This window comes from Bolinopsis microptera, chromosome 7 (genome assembly GCF_026151205.1).
Source record: "Bolinopsis microptera isolate Bmic1 chromosome 7, MBARI_Bmic_1.0, whole genome shotgun sequence".
Taxonomy (NCBI): domain Eukaryota; kingdom Metazoa; phylum Ctenophora; class Tentaculata; order Lobata; family Bolinopsidae; genus Bolinopsis; species Bolinopsis microptera.
In genome coordinates this window covers 14,649,933-14,660,297 of record NC_087078.1, presented here as the reverse complement: position 1 = coordinate 14,660,297, position 10,365 = coordinate 14,649,933, and the positions used below count along the sequence as shown (strand labels likewise).

General features: G+C 37.8%; 1 long non-coding RNA gene across 1 annotated transcript; it reads right to left on the bottom strand.

Moving 5' to 3' along the window:
- Positions 1 to 6,918: 6,918 nt before the first annotated feature.
- LOC134817697 (uncharacterized) lies at positions 6,919 to 10,181 on the bottom strand. Its single transcript, XR_010160557.1, has 3 exons — positions 10,111 to 10,181; positions 9,923 to 10,006; positions 6,919 to 7,034 (listed from the first exon to the last, which is right to left on the bottom strand). It is a non-coding gene; the product is annotated as an uncharacterized LOC134817697 (long non-coding RNA).
- Positions 10,182 to 10,365: the final 184 nt, after the last annotated feature.

Genomic DNA, 10,365 nt, shown 5'->3' with positions numbered 1-10,365 from the left:
TCCTAATATATAACAAAAGAATCCTTGACAAAGGTGAATTTTGCAACATCCTTGACAAAGGTTAATTTTGCGACATCGTATATATTTACTTTCTATTAGTTGTAATTTTGTAAGAAGCAGTTCTTACTATAATCTCTCAAACGCGAGGATGCCCTTTTGCTAAAGTTGGCATGACAACCAGATGATTTAACGCACAATGTAACCTGACACCAGGAGCTTATACTCCAAAGATTACTGAGGGAGTCAAGAGGGTCAACTGTCAAGGGAGTCAAAGATTTCATATTTAAAGAAGCGATTTTGAGTTCAGAAGTGTCCAGTCGGGTTTGAGTTTGTATTGACTAATAGTTCTACTACTCTACCTGTTCTAAGATTGTTTGGCTCTTCCTTCGGGGAGAGACATAGTCTTAACTGGACAGCCTCTAGGAACAAATTTGTAGTAACTCTCCAGAAGGAGAGGCTTTGATCATGTAATTGTGTTGTACTTCTTCCTTATAATAATTCATTAAACATAACTACGAGTCTCACTTGTCCAACCCTGAATCATACCTAGAGACCGCCTTCACTAGCAGTCTCTGATCTTTTACAGTCCTTGGCGTATTACATACTGAACTGGGGAGTGGGGATTAACCTCTGAAGGTCCAAGGGGACCTTCAAGGCCACTCACTCTTAATTAATATAATTAATTATAAGTAACTAGTCATCATTTTTATTAATTCAAATAAAGCCCAGGGACCAGATGGCATACACGGTAAAATTCTAAAAAATTGTTCCGTAGGTTTAGCTTACCCTCTAACATGCATTTTTCGTTGATCCTACAACAGCGGCTACATTCCACAAGAATGGAAACTTGCAAATGTTGTCCCAATATTTAAGAAAGGTAAGAAAAGTGAGGTTGAAAACTATAGACCAATATCCCTTACTTGTTTAGTCACTATCTCTCTTTATATCAGGGCACTTCTCGACTAAGACGTTGCCACCTCGACAGTCTGTCTATTGTGTCATTAATTTTACCTAAGTTAAGTCAAAATTCACACACCATATGTACCTCAAATAGCCCACTGGCAAAATCATTTTTCTACAGAACCCATATACTGTGGAATGGACTCCCTTTACAGGTAAGACAGATTGTGTCTACTAGTCTTTTCAAAGCTGAGGTCACTAAGCATCTATGGAAATGTTTATTAGATAGTGAAACAACAGTCTAGCCTAGTCTCTTTGCTCCCCATATTATTAATTTTTGTTTTATTAATTTTTTATCTTCCTTCCTATACTTTCAACATCATATCACACTTCACCCGCACACCTTCTAACACATTAATGACCATATTAGACCTGTATCTAATGTATCTGGAATTTGACGTATTGAAATACCAATTTTGACTCTATATCCACAGTTATTCATCATGGATTTGTTTGTTATTAAATAGTTTTTCATAAATTTTTGGATTTAGATTAATTCGATGTAATGGGTCCAAGTTACTGCGGACATAGTTCACTATGTGTTTACCGTGTTTGGGTGCCCATCATATTTTACAGATGGGGGCGATATTTTGAACGATTCTATTTTATATTCATCTATTGCTGTACTCTGTAAAATTTGAAAAGTATTTAATAAAAAAATCTATCTGTATTGTTTAAACATTCAAGTAAATAGACTTAGATTTCTAGCGTTACAATTTTACTAAAATTTTGGAAAAGAAAGAAACAAAAAATGAAGAAGGTTGAATTGTTGAATTGAAACAAAAATTTGAATTGAAGCTAAAGTTTGAAGATTAAAAATAACTGTATTTTGCTAAAGTTGCTAAGACTTTGATTGTACTAGTAAGTGCCCGGGTCCCAGTCTTACTGGGTGGCGCTGATCAGTCTGTCATTCCGCCTAATCTCAATATGTTTATCATAAACATTATACATTATAGCCTGGGCTCATGGGGTCCCCAGGTAATCCCAATCTGCAACCTGGATGCGTAATTCTTTCGGAAATTGAACCGGGAATCAACTGGCTCAGTTTGCAACACTTTTTACTAATTTAAAAAGTTTTGTGTCGCTGTTTTAAAGTTTTAATACATGATACAATAGGTTTCACAGTTTTATCGATAACAGATAAAGTTCGGATGTCTATCATAAATGTACGAGTAGAAAATCTTTTTACTTAGATTTGGCTTTGATACATTTTTTAAAGGTAGTGCGCCATCGACAGTGATGAGTGAGCAGCGCGTGCCGACTGTAGGATGGTTCTTTTTTGTATCACGTGGTGACCCTCACGGTCGTTTCACTAAATGTGAAGTGAAACTTCTTACGATATAATACAGCTAGGGGAGCTGGAGCCGCGCACTCGTGGGCGGCGGGTCATACAACGTATGACAAGGTTTTGCATTTTGAGCGCTAATTTCGGCCAGCACAAAAGTCTTAAACATTAAAGCAAACTGCGTATTGAGTAACCTTCCGTTGATCCAATTTCAACAAAAATTTGTAAGCTTACAATGAAACTGTCCGAAAAATTTAGAGCATATCCAACCATCAAAAATTATGTTACAGCTAAAAAGCCACGTATTTTGCCCCATTTTCATTACTATATTGTGTTATAGATTGAATCGAGCTAGGACACGGATTTGCTGACCGTAGCTAGCTTGAACAATATTTCCACCTTGCTATGGTGGACCGCCAACAGCAGGTGGGAGTAAGTCCTTTGTGACATATCCCTAAATCAAAGTATTTTAGTCCTTTGTGACATATCCCTATATTAAAATGATTTAGTCCTTTGAGACATATATTCTATATATTATGATATAACACTGTTACTATTGTAATATATCACTACTAGTTTTACTACCTTGGTGCAGTTATCAAAAATGCGTCTATTCATTTCTTGAAAAATAAAAACCAAAAACAACATACGATTGTAAGAATCATAAATCAAAATATAATTGAGGTGTCGATCATATTAGATCATAAATTGGGAATTCCACAAAATCTATGTTGATTATATCCTTCTTCTATGGACCCTTACCCACATGTTACTACCGCTCTATTGAAGCCCTACACATTACTTCTTCTCTACTGAAGTCCTAAACGTCACTCCTGCTCTATTGAAGCCCTACACATTACTTCTTCTCTACTGAAGTCCTAAACGTCACTCCTGCTCTATTGAAGCCCTACACATTACTTCTTCTACTGAAGTCCTAAACGTCACTCCTGCTCTATTGAAGCCCTGCACATTACTTCTTCTCCACCGAAGTCCTAAACGTCACTTCCGCCCTCATGAAGCCCTGAAAATTTCTCCTGCATTTACCTCACTTAGTCCTTAGAAGACACTATTAGAGCCCACATCACCCCAAAGACCTTGAAGATCTAAGTTGACAATAGTTAGGTGAACGACTTACCTTCTGGATCAACCGTCATACTAAGACTTAACTAACAAGAATAGACACGATCCTAGTTGATGAACATCAGCTCACGCCAACAACGGCTCATTGAAATACTTCTAAATGGACAATCCGAAAACTATAGTTTTTAATAAATGAAACAGACTGGAGAAAATAAAATTTCCTTGAAGACCAACGAACAATTCGTGTAAATTATTTTTAATAGAATATGGAGAAGAATTAAATCTGTGAATTCGTGTTAGCATTTGATTTTCAATATGTGAGATATTTGTGACAAGACCCATAGCTTGTTTTTTCAAATTTTGGACGTATAATAAAAACCCCGTAAAGATTTTATCTACCAATAAAATCTTTTTCTGTGTCCGTAGGGATCTGTTATAGATTGAATCGAGCTAGTTCCTAGCTCTCTCCTGATTCTTCTAGAACCTTCCACGAGGACCAAATATCTCTTGATATTTACGGGTTAAACCACTAGTCCGTAAAGAGGACAGTTAAAACCACTAGTTCGTAGAGAGGATAGTTAAACAACGGTTAACTACCTTGTTTTAATTATAAACTTAGACCTCTCCGAAACATGTAGGTTTAGCGTAAGGGTCAAGGTGCTGCGATCTTAGTTTGTTCATTATTCCAATTATTCTGATTTTATCATCATACTATCTTTCACTTGAACTTCGAGTATCTATCTATTCTCCACGCACCGGGTATATCAACTCCGATATCCACCGCGGACCACCAAATCTGGACCTAGTTGTGAAAGCCTACTGCATGGAAGCTCTTCACAAATTTTCAAAATGATCCTGACCATTGTTAAACTTAATAATGGTCTGGCCCGGCGCGCGCTACTTCGTAGCACTTGCCATCGAGCATTTCGAGAAGAAAGCGGCGCGCGCTCAGCGCTACTTCGAAGAAATTTAGACGAGTAACATCCGTCAAATTGAATGATCTCATTCAATGGAACCGAAGATATGACAATTTAATATTGTCATACGTTGTCATTTAATTGACGATGTCAATTCATGGCAGCTCGGCGCGGCACAGTAGCGCGTCTCGCCAATATAGCACAGTAACGCATCGCGCTACAAGTTGTCATGTATGACCCGCCGCGCACGAGTGCGCGGCTCCCCTTTGTCGTAAGACCGATAGTGAAGCGACCTCACAGGGGAGGGGGCTGAAACCAGGTTTTCGATCAAACGCTGCCATTTGTAGTCAAACGCCGCCAACAGTTGCTCTCGTCCAATGAAATCGCGATCGCTGCATTTTGCAAGTCAGTATGCATAATTGAATTACATATATTCATGTGCGGAGCTTGACTTACATAATGCAGCGATTTCATTGGACGAGCTAGCAACTGTTGGCGACATTTGACTACACATGTGACATGGCAGCGTTTGAACTTGTATCACGTGGTGACCCCCACGGTCGCTTCACTGTAGAGTTTCGGCGATACAGGGGGAGCCGCGCACTCGTGCGCGGCGGGTCATACAACGTATGACAAGTTTGATCAAAAACCTGGTTTCAGCTCCCCCTGTGTGCTGTGACCTTGGAGGACTTCGCCGCTTCGACGCGCCGCGCAAACTAGCATTATTGCTAGTTTGTTTGTTTTTGCCAGTTTTTGCCAGTTTGTTGCCAGTTTGTTGCTAGTTTGTTGCCAGTTCGTTGCTTTGCTCATAATCACGTAACCTCAGACCTTGACGGATGTTACTCGTCTAAATTTCTTCGAAGTAGCGCGCGCCGCTTTCTTCTCGAAATGGCCCGACGGCAAGTGCTACGAAGTAGCGCGCGCCGGGCCAGATCATTAACAATGGTCAACCTCAGACCCAATCAATGATCAATTAGGTTCGGGCATGGTCAGCCCCCTGTCACCCGATCTTGAGGTGACGTACGACACCTCGTTTACGCAATCAATGTCTGAAAGGCTACACACGTCGCATATGAGGACAGTAGTGATCTGGGTGCTGTACAATATCGATATCCTATTTATTCTGCACAGTTGTCACATGAGTCAAAATATGACCATTTGATTGGTTTTCAGCGTCATATCACGCGGCTGTATGTCTTTTGATTGGTTAAAGTTGATCACGTGGATTGCTTATAACTTGATGTGTAATGTTGATTTATATAGAGCCAGAGGTCAGCTGACGTAGGGAAACGGTCGCGTGACTAGCTTTGCTGTGTAGTGTCGGTTTATATAGAGTCAGAGGTCAGCTGATGTAGGAAACAATCACGTGACTTTCGCGATAACTTTGAATGTCATAAGTACACTCGTAATTGTGATTATGCAGCAGTCCGGTTGGGGCCTCAGACTAGTGAGTTAACGGTAACTTTCCTCTGCAGGAACATGTGGGTTCGAATCCCGCCTGGTCTACTTCCCCGAAGGACTGCTTTTGTTACGATAACCGTTATAACTAACGTTAATCGGTTACAGGTATTTAAGAAACTACAATAGTTTAATCATATTAAAACGTAACCACAAACCTTCACCATATTATGTCTACAACATACTTTTCGGAAATAGAAAATTCTGAACCATTAGCAGTTGACGAAGTCGAAAATATTTTCTTCTCATTGGATTTACAAATACCAAAAACCTTCTATACCGACAGAGTTAACTCATCCTGTCACGCCTCTGAAATATCCACTCAACTAAAACATGTTGAATTTGGCAACAATTTACAAAAATTCGAATTCGTTGTTACTCTAGAGCGAATATTTAAACTTGATCTAAGAACGAATAACCCATGGTTTAAATCAGAAAACAACTATAAAGACTACACTAAAGAGACACCAACCAAAAAAGTTTTTAAGAATCTGTACACAAAGAAGAAACCCAAAAGAGTTCGTATAAGAATACTTGAAATCGAAAGCAGTGTATACGAACTACCTTATTGTAGGAGAAATAATCCAATTCTGATTCCCGAATCGGGTCGACTGCACGCACCTCACTGCAAAAACACCAATCAAGAAACTGTTGATGTTATTGGTGACCGTACTTTTCAGAATAGACAATTCCATTTACAGGATATTAAACAAAGGATCAGCCAGTTGCAAGCTGCAAGCGCACCTGAATGCTAAATGAGTTACCTACCAGCTAGAAGCAACGTCTCTTGTTTAATGAGAAACTTCACATTTTTTCTCTCAGTTATTCTATAAAAGCGTTCCTGCTATCTCATAGTTTAGTTCCATATCGCGTGTGACATCATCATCATGATCAAATCTACAATGGATGAACTAAAAACAAGTTTAATTGTTTCTGGACGAGGGAAAATAATAAAAACCATGTTTGATCGACCCTTGTCTGTTGTTTTAATACTTACTCTGTGTTTTAATACTTTCAACACTACTATATAACAAATAATTTGAGCCTGAAGATGGCGTTGACGCCGAAAATTTGCCCTTACTCCTAACTTCCTTGTTTCACTTGTCCTTGTCTCTTCCAACCGGATAATATCCAGATATCAGTATTTCAATCATGAGACTAATAAACAGCGAACTACTCCGTTATTTGGTGTGCATTTTTGTTCAATAAGCTAATTATTAAATGATAATTAGATTAAATAATTAATTAATTAACCCACTCTCCATGTAGTCCTCGTACTGAGATTGTCCACCACAACTCTGTTTTCCGTATTATAGGGACGAATCCTCGTGTGACTGTAATAACAAGCATGTTAGTAACTGGGAAATTACAGATTTTACATTAGCAGTAGAGTAAAATGTATCAAGATAGACAGCCTCATTTATATTCATTTAATGAGCATAGTTTACTTACTATATGGCACCTTGCATTATCCAAGAACGTAATATTAAAAGAGTTGAAACTAGATCTACATTCTACATATAATGTATATGACATTTATATTGTATATTTTACTTTCTTTTTGATTTACCTGAACTTGCGTAAACAAAAAGAGCACAGATGGTGTAAACCATTTTGACCTCCCTAGAAAATTCATTTGACTGCGTCTGAACTCTGAGCTAATCAAAATTTTCTCAGGAAACTAAGGTATTTGACTCTTCATACATCTTCAACAATGGAGAATACCCCGTACGAAAAGAACAGATTGGTAATTGCATCCAGCTGACATTGTAAATTCCATCATTACTCATCAGACCATAAGGGCACCATGTCGGACTTCTAAACACCTGCTCCCAAAACAGGGCTGGAAAGGGAGCTCTCTAGAGGGAGCTCTTTAGAGGCACTTAAACAATTTACTTATTACAGAGCTGAACACGTGAGGCTCTCTCTATCTCGTTAAATGTTAACGCCGATATATCGATCATTTATTGAGTTTAAGCTATTTTCAAGGTTGAGTGAGTTTCAGGGTTAGTGGCGGCTTGGTTCATGATTTTAGCACGTCTTGTTCTAACCTTTAGTTTCAGTTACACTGCGTTTTATTTGAGAGCTTATACCAAGAAGCGGTAGACTGAAGTTGGCAATTGGCATCGTCCGTTCTTTTAGAGCCGTCCAGTATTTTCATAAATTTGTCTGGTTACATTGTGTGAAGTGTAAGTTTGCCAAGATACGATAATATATTCAGTTCTGTCTGACATGTAGATGTTTGAAGTTTGGTCTTCTTCAGAATTGGGCTACAACTACACCCATGCATATCATCTTATATATGGTAAAATTGTCTTCAACATTATTCGCGCCATCGTATAAGGATCACTTGCAATAAATGTGTTAGATTTTCTTAGAAGAGGCATCTGGTGATACTTGAAAATTGGTAAGAAATTATCATGTCAACTATAATCCTTGCAACTGACTAAGATTATCACAGAATTATATCAGAATGCATGACTGGCAATCGCCTTGCAGCAATCATATGTTGCTGCTACAATCTACCTACGTTGGCACAGGAGTCACAAAATAAGTAATTTCATGGACGACAATTTTGTGATTACATTAAAGTACTGATACTAATGATGGTGTTGCGCCAATGGAAATGGCGAAATACAATCCACTCTTTCTATTGGTCATTTTGGTGGACTGCGTAATTTGTGATTGCAATGTGGTCACTGCTCATTGAGAACATATGAGAGATTCGAGGGGACTAAATACATTTCCCTGCCGGGGAGCCTTTAAAATAAAGATTATAGGAACGTGAATATTGTAAATGTATTTTGTCATTTTCCCTTTGTTTGCTTAATCTTCTTTGCCCCTCAGCTATAATACTTATGACAGAAGAGTTGATCACAACCAGTCACCGAGTGATAGTGACATTTTGGGGTTTGGTCGCTCTCATCTGCTTTGTTATTGGATGTCCAGCTAACTTGATAGCTTTCACTTTCTTCGCTCGGTACAAGAAGAGTAGAACTAGTGGAGTACTTTACATCTTAATTACGCTCATTGATGCCCTGATTTGTGGGTTCGGATTTGTTATTGGAGTATCAGGAGTTCTCAACAACAGCAAGGTTTTTAATCTGTGTCATGTTTATTTAATAATCCCCAATAATTGTTTAATTTGGAGTTATAGAATGTCAGGTATCGGTGGTTTTGATGATATATCACACAACTCCTTTCAGGTTCTGATTGGAAACTTTACATTCTGCCAAATCTATGGAATATCTTGGTTTACTCTAGACATAACATCAATCTTTGTTATGGCTGTCCTCAACCTGTGTAGAACCATCTCAATTTACCAGCCCTTTAGAGCTATACAGAAGAAGACAGTGTTAATCCCAGTTTTCATCTACATCACAGTGACCATCCTCGACACCACTTTTCCACTGTGGTTTGGAAGTTTCTACAAACCGGACTATGATGGAGTTCAATGTAATTACAACATGCCCAAAATTATGCCCTACGATTCACTACAATTCAAAATTTATCTAACCAACCATCCACACATCAGTCAATCGTGTCATAATCCCTATGATAATAATTATCTGTTGTATTTTTTCGAGTGTCAAGATTTGGAACAATCGGGCTACAAAAGTGCAGTGCAGCAGAAGAAATAGCGCGGGGCAAAGGTTAAGACAGAGGAGAAGGATTGAGGCAACTAAAACAGTTGTCTTGTTAGGAATCATATACATACTGTTAAACATCCACTACAATGTGATATACGTAATGAGTCTTTATCACACATTGAGCGGAACCAGTTGGTAAGTTTTGCTACAAAATTTGATAACTTAATGTCCCCTGCCTTGAAGATGTATGGAATATCTATGAAAAGTAACACTTCATTTAAAGGAAGGATAAAAATATAAATTATCTTAATTTTCAGGTACCTGTTCCCAGAAACAACGAATAAGGCTATGAGTGGCTTTTACGAGTTCTCAGCCTACTACATTTACGTTCACTGTATTTTACTGAACTCAACTATCAACATCATTATGCTGTACATAAAAACAAATAAGATCAAGCTTTACTTTAAATCTGTGGTCAGTTGTAAAATGTTGCAAAATTTCAAGTCGGAATTATTCTCTTCAAATGGGGTTGATTTATAGTTAATCATTTTATGGAATTGGCTGCTTTGTGAAACATTTTTTGTGAAATATTTTTTTTGGAAATATAAACCTTCAAATATCTTTTATTTTACCTTGCAGTAGATGGAAAGTAATCTGAACGGGGTGGCGATCTATTTTTAGTTCTATTAGATCCCTTTGCTAATTGAACAACACATCTGAAAATATGACTTGTAAGTCACAGTAAAATCATGAAGTGTTGTGTCAAGTAAACAAGTTTAAAATCAGCTGTAATATTAACATTTTAAAATTATCTTTTTACCTATTTCCTAAAAAGTCCCTGCTATTTAAATCGTCACAAGCCTCTTCTGCTTTTCTCCTGTCTTCAAACTCCTGAGGAAATGTTCACATTTATTTTACTATTAAGTACAACACTCTTCATGTTAGCCATTCAAAAACGCCACAATAACAGGTATATCAACATACGGAATTTCAGAGCTATTTCACCAAATTTAATCAATTTATAATTATCTTATGAACATGAGATTATTTTTACAATAGACTGTAAACAGTATAG